Genomic DNA, 13,310 nt, shown 5'->3' with positions numbered 1-13,310 from the left:
TATACCGAAAATTGGGATGTGCCGTTCTATGGGGGGTACATCATAGCGTGGAAATATACCAACAAATTTCTGAGCTAAATTTTTGTAGCACAGAAAAATACTAAATAACAAATCAGCCACTTCGGTGGAATAATGACACTAAAACCTTCAAAACACCGAAAATAGGACGGCACCGTTCTATGGGGGATACATCAAGACGTTGATCTATTTTATTGTCCGACGCAGCTGAAAATTTGGTAAGTTGATTTGTTTAGCCATATTGAGAACGCTATTGCTTTTGGTTCAAATCAGCTCAGATTTGGGTATAGCTCCAAATTCACCCAATTTGAGGTATTTGGTGCACCAATTACGTGTGTCCCATTGTGACGAAATGTGGAATGTGTGACGGAATTTTCACTAGAAAACAAGTATGCTAAATTATATTGAAATCAGTTCACAAATGCTCTCCAATTTTGGTGCAATTTGGAATTTGTCACCGAATTCGAACTAGAAATAAATTTGCAAATTATATTGAAATCGGTACAGATTTGGATAGAGCCCCCATATATATTTTCGGCCAAACACAAAATTGGGGAGACATTTTAATGAAAATTGGAAAATGTGACGCAAACTATTCTAGATTATATTGAAATCGTGGTGGTGTAGGGTATCACGTAGTCGGCCTCGCCCGACTTTGATCCTATCTGGTTGCATTTAAAACCATTTAAATAATTAAAATATTTTTCTAATAACCTCAATATAAAATGTTGTTAAATGAATAAATTTTCAACAGGTTTACACAAATTTTCTATCACATTAACAAAACAAATTATAACAATAGCTTCGTACACAAACACGCACACACAAATGCATCTAGTCAACCAGCTCGTTAACAATTACCTACTGACTAGATAGCTAATTCATTAGGGTAATTACTATAGGTCCCTTTACAAAAAAAAAAATCACTTTTGTTGTTGCTGTTGCCATTGTCACATTTTGATGCATGTTGTACAACCATTTTTACATTGCTCACAGTCATGTTCTTTCTAATTTAATCAACCAAACAGCTGTAGTCCTTCTATGCATGTTTTGTATTTCGAACAAGTAGTGTTGTTGTAATAATTAAATATTGTGTGTTTTAAATTAAAATACATTGTGATAATCATGTGACAGAGATGTATTTTTATGCAAAATAGCTGAAAGGTAGATATAAATTTTGAAAATTAAATTAATTAAACATCATACATGTTGTTTGTTGATGTCATATCTAAGTGGTTACAATTAAGAAAGATAACAACTAAAAATGTGTTGAGTCTGGCGTAGAAAAAAAAAAAACAGAAATCGTTGAGAATATTACCATCATAACGAATTAAAATCAGAACTTATGACATGTATTAGCATGCAAAGTATGCCCTCATTATTAAAAACTATTTAAAACATTTTCGCAAATATATTCAAATAATGTTTGTTTTCTAACCAACACTTGCCAACTTCTAGTGCTAACCAATGGGGTATTTAAGTATGCAACAACAGCCTTTTGTTTCGTTATGCAGAATTATTTTGAAAATGTTTAGTTTTAATTAAAAATAAACAGTGAAATCATATACCATAAATTAACAATATAAACACACTAAATACTAGGAAATATTTTCGAGTATTATTTTCACACAGTAAAGAGCTACAAAATAGCAGAAGCAAAATAAATATTTAGCCACAGTTTTAAGGTATTTGGCGGTATACCTTAAAAATGTGGCTAAATATTTGATTAAGCCTTTTCAACTTCTGAAAACTGTGTTATTATATTGACCTAGTCTCACACCAACGATCTCCAGTTTGCAAGGCGATACCTCAAAATACAGTTTCCTTTAAATTGTAAAATTTATTATCGTTTGTGCTCTACATTCAGCAGAGTGTAACCTTTTTCCTGTAGCTGTCATTAGTAGCAACGTCAATTTACCTTTTACCCAGTTCAGTTTTCAAAAGAGTTTGCTTTGTTTTCACTTGTTTTGGCACAGGATTTAAATGCTGCTCTAATTTTGAACGAAAAAAAAAAAAACGAAAACTTTTAGCTAAAGCTTTTGCTGTCGTTGTGCAAGTATTTATTTATACGCAAATTGCGTGTAACATGCAAGCCATAGTAGTTTTTATATCGACCATTTCGACCGACAAGCAGAAGCAACACATAACAACAGCAGCAACAATATTTTTCATACAACAACATAATTGCATAATTTCGTATAAATTTACCGGCATTCATAACATTTTCTAAATTAGAAAAACAAAAAATACAAAAGAACATTTTCACCATGTATGCACATATGTGAATGTATAACTATGTGTATACTTTATGCGCTTTGGGGAGCCAAACACTTAATGACCCGCTTTATATAACAAAAGAAACCTGTATCCTTAAGGATGTTACAAAAATGTTTTAAAATTATTACAAGAGAGTTTATGAGTAGTAAAAATTAAGTGCTACTCAAGCTTTTTTACTTCACATGAAATGTTATTTGGGGAAGGGGTTGTGTGAGAATGAGAGGGAATAATTTCACTACGAGTATACAACATCATATAGGGAAGGGGAATATGTATGATCAAGCTTTTGCAAAGGTGTTAAGTCCTTAGAGCATTATTCCAGCATAATGGAATTTTAGAGACCCAAATCAATAAATCGTGAGCGACTTTAAAGGGAATATATGGAACCAAAAGCAGAACATCATGGAACATACAGAGAATAACCGGACAGATTTGAACCAGTCTGCTTTGCATACGACGTTCTTATAATTGAATGATATTTAAATACTTGGTATTCCACAATTCGCAACCTGTAGATTGAAGTGGAGCGATTTGAAAACCTTATAGGGCTTTTCGCGTTTCAGATTCCTGAGATTGTACTGAGCAGAAAATTCCACTAGACCATATGTCTACGGCCTCCCGATTTTGACTTAAAATTTTTTATCCACAAGGCCAAAACTGCCTGAAGGAGTGTTCCAATGTTTTTGCAATGTACAAGAGAGCTCTTTACTATTATCTCGGCTACAATTTTATCCTTACATACGAATCTCCCCGTCCTACTGTAGATGTATTTGTTGGCACTCTCCTTTGATTCTCCAAGGCAAGACATGAAACCACTAAGACTGGATTTTTTATTGATTGCGATTTTAGAGCCAAATCAGCTTACTTATTAACTTAGAAGAGACTTGAGATATATTAGAATACGATATCATGAATTTTCCAGAGATGTTAACTATGCTGATGTACGTGGTCAGTAAAATTTTATGAGAAATATTTTGTACAATATTTGGATTTGACATGATCTCATTTTAAAGGGGGTTTTCAACGAATTTCAAAAAAGGGCCAAAAAGACCCCTATTATTAACCGCCTGAGGGTTAATATTTTTAACAGAAATATTCCCCACATCCTCCTAAGTAAAGTTGCTAAAAAGCAAGGATTCCAAGATATATTAACTCGAATATTTCGAAAAAAATGGACGGAAATTATCCCACCTGCTTTGGTTACTTCCGCCGATTCATGTGTCTCATATTTTTAGTTCTACTTTTATAATCTGCTCAGTTTTCCTGGTCATTTTTGCCCATGACATTAAAATTATTCTAGGCGATTTTAATGCCAAAATTGGAAGGGATAATGTGCTTGGCACAACAGTCGGGTAATTCAGTCTCCACAGTGAAACATCTGACAATGGAATGAGGCTGATAGACTTCGCAGCGGCAAAAAAATATGGTAGTTAGCAGTACCAGATTTAAGCATCTCGATATTCATAAGGGCACCTGGCTGTCTTCAGATCTAAGAACAAACAATCAAATTGATCACGTTGTGATAGATGGAAGACATTCGTCGAGCGTGTTGGATATACGTTCGTTCCGAGGAGCAAACATTCACTCCGACCACTACTTTGCTCTAGCAAATTTGCGTGCCCGTCTAAATGTTGCAAATAAAGCACGAACAGACACAACACGGAAGTTGGACATCGGTAAGCTGCAAACACAATAGATAGCCACAGCATATTCCACTCTACTGGCCCAATTACTTACTTACTTAGCTGGCCCATTACAGAACATTTGTTCCATAGGCCGAACTAAGAAAAGATCCCCATTCCTCTCTATTTGTTGCTTCGCACTCTGGAATACCGCGCCTTTTCACATCATCATCCACTTGTTTGCGCCATCTATTCCTTGGCCTGCCAATTCTGCGTGCACCGCCAAGCGGTCCGTTTTTATACGCCTTTTAGCGGGTTCATCATCGCTCATTCTTGTGATATGGCCTAGCCAACGAAATCGCTGCATCTCGATACGTTTAACAATATTGATGTCGTTGTATAGCAGACACAGCTTGTGATTCATGCGACGTCGATATTCAGCGTCAACGCAGATTGGTCCGTAGATCTTTCGAAGAATTTTTCTCTCAAACCCACCAAGCACTGCCATGTCTGCTTGCGCAAGTACCCAGGCTTCGGAGCCATACATCAGCACGGGTAGTATCAGTGTTTTGTAAAGCACTATTATTGTTTGACGAGATGTGGCTTTGTTTTTTAACTGCTTATTCAAAGTAGCATCTGTTGGCCAATACAATTCCTCTTTTTTCACAACTGATGTTGTTTGTTGTGCTTACGGCGGTGTCGAGGTACACGAAGTCTTTTACTACCTCAAAATTATAGGAACCAGCTACAACAGTTGGTCCGATCTCCATGGACGCATTGCGCGTCGACACCATCAACTTGGTCTTCTCGCCGTTTACCGCCAGACCCACTTTACCAGATTCTCCTTCGACCTTCATAAAGGTATCAGTTCCATCTTTTACTGATCGTCCCACGATGTCTATATCATCAGCATAAGCAAGTAATATGTGGCTATTGGTGTAGATAGTGCCACTTCTTTTGATGTTTGCCTCTCGTATAACCTTTTCCAGCAGGATGTTGGAGTGATCTCTCTTTGGGTACAAAACTCTTCGGAGAGGTTCTTTCCTATTTTAACTGAGAATCTCGTGGCAGTTAGTCCTTTTACAAAGCCGAATGAGCTTTCCGGAGATGCCAAATTCAGACATGGCTTGGAATACCTTTGAACGTAGGGGGCTGTCGAAGGCTGCTTTATAATCGACAAAAAGGTGGTAGGTTTCGATCTGCTTCCTTAGGGTCTTCTTCAGGATTTGCCGCAGGGTGAATATCTGGTCAGTGGTGGATTTGCCAGGTTTAAAGCCGCATTGGTATGGTCCAATTATTTCGTTGACCATAGGCTTTAGTCGTTCGCACAGTATCCCCGACACTATTTTGTAGGCAATAGGAAGAAAAGTTACGCCCCTATAGTTCGAGCATACAGTCTTATCTACTTTCTTGTGGACAGGGCACAGAATGCTCAGGTTCCAATTGTCGGGTACTCGTTCTTCCTCCCAGATGGTGCTAACTAGCTGAAGAATACACCTTATCAGCGTGTCGCCTCCGGTTTTGAACAGCTCGGCTGGTAAGTCGTCGATTCCTGCCGCCTTATTATTCTTTAGCCGGTTTATTGCTGTCTTTACCTCATCTTGGCTGGACGGTATACATTCAATACCATCTTCTGGGATTGGATCAGTTGTATCGTTGCCGTCTTTGCTACGATCGGATACAAACAGTTTGGAAAAATATTCCTTCCATATCCTGAGCACACTATCTGTATCAGTTACCAAATTACCTTGCTGGTCTCTACAAGAGGATGTGCCTGTGCCAAAGCCACCAGTTTGTGGTTTCACTCTTTGGTAGAACTTTCGGACTTCATTCTGGTTCCTGTACATCTCATTTTTTTCACACTCCCGTCTTTCCATTTCTCTCCTTTTTCTGCGGAAAAGACGTTTGTCCTCTCTCCTTTTCTCCTGATACCTCTCTCGTGCGCTACTCGTTGCTACTGATTGTAGAGTAGCCCTATATGCCGCATATTTCTCTTCGGTAACAGCACGAAACTCCTGGTCATACCATGGATTCCTTGGTGGAGGTCTCTGGTATCCAACTATGGATATTGCGACTGTTTGCATGGAGTGGGCAATATTTTGCCATTGTGTTATCGGGATGAGAAGTGCTTTCAATAAGCAATTGGGCTCGTTTGCTGCAACAAGGTAGTGGTCCGAGTCTATGTTTGCACCTCGGAAAGATCGTACATCCAACACGCTCGATGAATGTCCTCCATCTATCACAACGTGCTCAATTTGATTTGTTGTTCTTTGATCTGGCGACAGCCAGGTGCCCTTATGTATATCGAGATGCTTAAATCTAGTACTGCTAACTACCATGTTTTATGCCGCTGCGAAGTCTATCAGCCTCTATCAGCCTTAAACATCTAACAATCAGCGGTATACATTCAATACCATCTTCTGGGATTGGATCAGATGTTTTACTATGGAGACTGAATTTCCCGACTGTTGGTACAAAGATATTCTCCTTTCCAATTTTGGCATTAAAAGCGCGCGCCACATTTTACCACACTACCTTTAACGGGTGCTAAAGGTAGCTACCCCAGGTGACACCACGGGAAGGTCAGTGTCCACTTGAGATGAGAGAGAGACTAAGATAAATCCTGGACTTTGCTATGTTAAAGCCGGTCAGGACCGTTACTTGGTATCTTTCATACCCTACGTCACCCACTGTAAACTTACACATATGTATAATATACGTTGTATATGTACGGAATCTCCATGGCAGTACTGAAACAGCTAGATGAGCCAGGATTTAAGTATCTCACAATAGCTCTCAACATGTCGCCAGCCACCCACATTTTGTCCGAAGTATGAAAAGGTTGATTCATACAGACCGATTTCACTTTTATCGCCCGTAGCAAAGACTCTGAGGCTTTATTCCTGCCTAGAAATATCTACCTAGTTGCTGATAATCAGCACGGGTTCCGTAAGCAGCACACAGTACTACGCTCACTCTGCACGCCATCTTCTAACATAAAAGTGGATGACTCAACCAGAACAAGCCGCGCCACAGGACTGGGTTCGTGGCACTTTACTTAGCATTATCCTTTGATACAGTCAAGTACTCCACGCTGGTTAAGGACATTGAGCAGTCTAGCCTCCTGCAAAATATTAAATGTTACATTATTTGTCCCAGCCAGTCGTACGATCTTAAAGATCTGCTTTAAGGCTACATTACGATATAATTATCTGCTGCGTACCGGAACACTGTGACATTCTCGAAAACGTGCTCACAGTTTCCCAATATTACACATGAGGAATCTATACAAAATCCACTGTGCGACTTCAATGTCCATTTGAATTACAAACGAACACTGTTGCAGGTCTAGAGTCTTACGTGGTCGCTTATATATCGGGGCGTAGAACTTCTTTCTTACTTCTACTCAATAAGGCCAAGATCAGCATTGCTGTAGGTATAATCATAAGGCACTGCTATGTAACATTCAAAATTTGTTGGTGGGATTAAAACAATGTCGATCACTGCAACCTCACATAGCCTGAGGGGAAGACAAACACCATCGACACGTACTATATGAGTAACCAGTGCTTAATTGTATTAAACAGAGAATCTTCCGTAAGTATGAATTCCAGACAGACTCATACCTATCAAGCAGGGATCCAGCAGTCATTGTTCTTTTCTAAAGAAGTCACAGATGGCTATGGGGAAATCACTCTAGGCGCTTTCAAGCTTTAAACCAAATTTCAATCAACTGACGACTTCATCATTGAAATTTTATCTTCTCTCGTTTTGTTTTCTCTAGTTGGACAGGAATATTAATTAGCTCTTAAATCAAATTCCCCTCGTCAATTGAAATTCTGATTTAATTCGATATTTTAATATTCTACGAAATCAAAATCCAATAAACCAATGCGACAGCATGTTAAACATGCAGATTATGAGTCCCTACTTTTGTTTTGCGAAATATTTATGACTAAACTTTACAGCAATAAGAGAACACAATGAAATGTAAAACAACAATTGTTGGGTAATTAAAAAAAATACGCAATTTACAACACTCTTTGGTAATTATTTGCACCCATTCATAATGTTAAACCGGAAGACATTCAAAAATGTTTCTAAAACCAAACCGAGCTATGTGGTACATGCAGCAGGCCTCATATAACAAAGGGAGAAAGAAAGCAGCATTAAATATGCTGATGTGATGTTGCATGTCTTGCCTCTCTGCTGCTGCTGTTGAAAGCTTTACCGCATATGCGGAGGAAATGAAAATAAATGCCAGTTTAACAAAGACATTTTATACTCGGTTACCATGCAAATGCTCTATAGTCTGAATGTATAAATGAATGAAGACATAAAGCCAGAACGACACTTTGTAGATGATATAAAAATATAGAAAACAGGGTTGGGAGTATCAAACAAAATCATAAATAATATGAACATTAATGTAATACTCTAAAGCAACAGTATTTTGGGAAAATTTGATAAAAGGTTTTCAAAACTATTTAAAAACATTTTATTTTTCACAGAACAACAAACAAATAAACGAGGATTATTAAAAAAATATTTTTTAATTTTAATTTGTTAATTAAAAATATTTTCTCAAAACCTTTCCGACCACTGTGCTTAACCCAAAAACAAAGGGATTATTTATATATCCAATGAATGAATATTTTTGTTTAACCATAGAAAATTATCATAACAATAATCAAAAGAACATTGGTCACAGACTGAAATTATGTGTATGACACACTGTAAATGTCCTTGGAATGTGAACAACCCCAACAACAGCAGCAAATGAAAGAAAATACATAAAATGTCATAATCTTAATTAAGAACATCAGCAATAAAAGTCAGAAAGATATAAAATGGTTTTCAAATGACCATAAACTCGTAAACATTTTGAACAGAAACCCTGAGATTATTAGACATAAAACGAAATCAATGTTCACAAATCTCAAATGTATGTTGAATGGTTTCAATTGGATGGTAGGAAACATTTTGCAATGGAAGGAAATACTTTGTTGCTTCATATTAGAGAGTGCGAAGAATTTGCCACAAATAAGACATAACAGATTATAAACAGTCTTTATGAGGGCATTGTTGAAGTCATTATAAAACAAGTTAATGTTTATTACCAGCAATATTGATATGTGATTGTTTTTAAATTCACATAATGTTTACTTTAGCTTTTTGTGTCAATATTTAACGGAAAACTCTAAAGAGGCGAACGTTTAACAAAAGAAAAGCTGTCGGATTATACACAGAATTTGAATTTTCTATGGCATTTGGATGGGGCTTATACATATCCTAATCTGTGTAGATGAACATGTGTATAGGTCTTTAACGTTCATTGACCCGATGTTGTTCTAAGCTGCCAACGAACTACGCGGTGCGCCTGAACCAACTTTAAAAGGAAGGTGCGTACACTTAGGAAGTTTTTGAGGATATTGAAACTACAAGTGTCACTTGAAAACTATCTGGCCAGGCGTCATTTAATTTTTTTTTTTTTTGAAAGTTTGACTGTTTTTAGCTTAAACGTATTCAGGACAGGGGTGACGTAGAGGATGAATGATACCAAGCAACGGTCTTGACCGGCTTTAACATGGCAAAGCCCAGGATTTGTCTTGGTCCCTCTTTCATCTCAAGTGGACACTGACCTCCCCGTGGTGTCACCTGGGGAACTGCCTTTAACATCCGTTGAAGGTAGTGAGATAACATGTGCCGCGCGTTCACCCATAAGAACGTTAAAAACTTGGGTTTGGGCGTCGGGTTAGTAACCCTCCCCTAGAAAAAACATCCTACTATGAAAAAACGAATGAAAAGAAAAACAAACCCCTCAAAAGTTGACGAACCCCGCAAACGTTTTAAGGACCATGATCTGCGAATCTGCACCTGGAATGTTCGCACTCTTTATAGAGAAGGTGCAGTCTTCGCATTGGCAGACGTACTTGAAAAGTACAAGGCCGATATTACTGCCATACAGGAAATACGATGGATTGGGAAAGGCGTCACAACAACACCTAAAGGGGCGCACTGTATTATAGCTGCCATGACGTAAAGCATGAGTTTGGTTGCGGATTCGTAGTTAGTCGGAGACTAAAACATCTGGTATCCAGCTTCACCCCAGTGAATGAAAGACTTGCTGCTTTATTTGCGCTCATGCTCCCACTGAAAAAAAGGACGAACAGACCAAAGATATATTTTACGAGCGCTTAGAAGAAACATATGACCGTTGCCCTGCCAATGACATTAAAATCATTCTAGGCGATTTTAATGCCAAAATTGGAAAGGAGAATATCTTTGGCCCAACAGTCGGGAAATTCAGTCTCCACAGTGAAACATCTGACAATGGTATGAGGCTGATAGACTTTGCAGCTGCAAAAAACATGGTAGTTAGCAGTACCAGATTTAATCATCTCGATATTCATAAGGGCACCTGGCTGTCTCCAGATCAAAGAACAAGTAATCAAATTGATCATGTTGTAATAGATGGAAGACATTCATCCAGCATGTTGGATGTACGATCGTTCCGAGGCGCAAACATAGATTCGGACCACTACCTTGTTGCAGCAAAAGTACGTACCCGTCTAAACGATGCAAATAAAGCACGAACAGACACAACGCGGAAGTTGGACATCGATTGGCTGCAAACACAACAGATAGCCACAGCATATTCCACTCAACTGACCCAATTGCTTAATGATAGCGCTTCTCGTCTCGATAACATATCAGCACAATGGCAAAATATTGCCCACTCCATGCAAACAGCCGCAATATCAGTACTTGGTAGCGCACGAGAGAGATACCGGGAAAAAAGGAGAGAAGAGAAACGTCTTTTCCGCAAGAAAAAGAGAGAAATGGAAAAGCGGGAGTGTGAAAAAATCGAGATGTACAGGAGCCAGAATGAAATCCGAAAATTCTACCAAAGAGTGAAACATCAAACAGATGGCTTTGGTACAGGCACATCCTCCTGTAGATACCATCAAGGTAATCTGGTAACAGATACAGATAGCGTGCTCAGGATATGGAAGGAACATTTCTCCAATCTGCTGGTATCCAATAGTAGCGAAGACGATGATACCACAGATCCAATCCCAGAAGATGGTATAGACCAAGATGAGGTAAAAACAGCAATCAACCGGCTGAAGGATAATAAAGCAGAATGAGCCGATGGCTTACCAGCCGAGCTGTTTAAAACCGGAGGCGACGAGCTGATAAGGTGTATGCATCAGCTAGTTAGCACCATCTGGCAGGAAGAACGCATACCCGACGATTGGAACCTGAGCATCCTATGTCCCGTCCACAAGAAAGAAGATAAGACTGTATGCTCAAACTATAGGGGCATAAGTCTTCTCCCTATTGCATATAAGATAGTGTCAGGGATATTGTGCGAATGACTAAAGCCAATGGTCAACGAAATAATTGGACCATACCAATGTGGCTTTAGACCTGGCAAGTCCACCATTGACCAGATATTTACCCTGCGGCAAATCCTAGAGAAGACCCAAGAGATGCAGATCGACACATTTCACCTTTTTGTCGATTATAAAGCAGCATTCGACAGTCCCCTCCGATCAAAGGCATTCCACGCAATGTCTGAATTTGGTATCCCCGCAAAGCTCATCCGGCTTTGTAAGATGACTTTAACTGATACTAGGTCCTCAGTTAAATTTGGAAAGAACCTCTCCGAAGAATTTTGTACCAAAAGAGGTTTCAGACAAGGAACAGCCTCTCGTGTGATCTTTTCAACATTTTGCTGGAAAAGGTAATTCGAGATGCAAATGTCAAAAGAAATGGCACAATTTACACCAATAGTCACATGTTACTTGCCTATGCTGATGACATAGACATCATGGGACGATCAGTAAAGGAAGTAACTGATACCTTTAGGAAGGTCGAAGCAGAATCTGCGAAAGTGGGTCTGGCGGTAAACGGCGAAAAGACCAAATTGATGGTGTCGACTCGCAAAGCGTCCATTGAGCTCGGACCAACTGTGGAAGTTGGTACCTACAATTTTGAGGTAGTTAAAGACTTCGTCTACCTCGGCACTGCCATAAACACAACAAACAACATCAGTTGTGAAATAAGAAGAAGAATTGTATTGGCCAACAGATGCTACTATGGATTAAGTAAGCAATTTAAAAACAAAGCCACATATCGTCAAACAAAAATAACACTATACAAAACGCTGATACTACCCGTGCTAATGTTTGGCTCCGAAGCATGGGTACTTGCGCAAGCAGATAAGGCAGTGCTTTGTGTGTTTGAGAGGAAAATTCTTCGAAAGATCTACGGGCCGATTTGCGTTGACGGTGAATATCGACGTCGTATGAACCACGAGCTATATAAGCAATGAGACATGAATATAGTTAAACGTATCGAGATGCAACGATTGCGTTGGCTAGGCCATATCATGAGAATAAGCGATGATGAACCCGCTAAAAAGGCGTATGAATACATGCCACATGGCGGTGCACGCAGAATCGGCAGGCCTAAGCTTCGATGAAGCATACAAGTGGATGAAGAAATGAAAAGGCGCGGTATTCCAAAAAGTCAAGCGAAAAACAGAGAGGAATGGGGATCTTTTCTTAGTTCGGTCTATGGAACAAATGTTCAGGACAGTTTGACATACGACCATTTGTTGGGTTGTTAACAGTGGCTTGCTCGAGACACCTCCAAAACATGGTTTTCGAACGCTTTTACAGCATTGTCTGGCGTGTGCTGCTATTTTTCGAGCTCATACCAGCGTTGCCGACAGGTTTTGATTGGAAATCGTCAAATCGTCAATAAAATTTGGAAAATCGTCAACATAGTCCAAACTTAACTTTGGTTACCGCTTAATGTTAATTTTTCGCTTATAGTTATGACAATGAAAGTGACTGCGTAAGATATATAGGCCACAGTAGTAAAGCTAACTTAATCCCGCTTAAATACCGCCATAAAAAGCTTTCACCAGATGAGAGTTTCCCCTTTGGCTATCGAGTTTACAACAGTGCAGCAAGGTAAATACACTGCCAGTTTTGAATGACAGCTTGGCTCAAATATCGCGTGATTGACGATGTGAACGTCCATGTCTTTCGGTCATGACTGACTAACTGACCTCTTAAAGGACGCAGAAGCTAGACCCCTAAAGGAAAATTTTCAACTGATATAATTCGAATGTGAGGCAAAAAACTCAAACTTCCTGTATTTCAGATATGTACCTAAATATAACCAATCTGACTGGAAATTGCTAAGAACATTAAAAAAGCTCATAACATCGAATTTGCAATCTTGTTCCCTTTAAATTCTTTCGTTAAATTTTGGTTAAAATATAGTTATCCTGTTTTATTTCATGCAATTTGGCTAACGCGAAAAATCGTAATTTCAGGGCAAAATCAAATTGTCATTTTCCAATGTTGGGCCAAA

This window comes from Musca autumnalis, unplaced genomic scaffold, assembly GCF_047663935.1.
Source record: "Musca autumnalis isolate F117 unplaced genomic scaffold, ASM4766393v1 scaffold_4, whole genome shotgun sequence".
NCBI classification, from domain to species: Eukaryota; Metazoa; Arthropoda; class Insecta; order Diptera; family Muscidae; genus Musca; species Musca autumnalis.
This window is presented reverse-complemented; position numbering follows the sequence as displayed.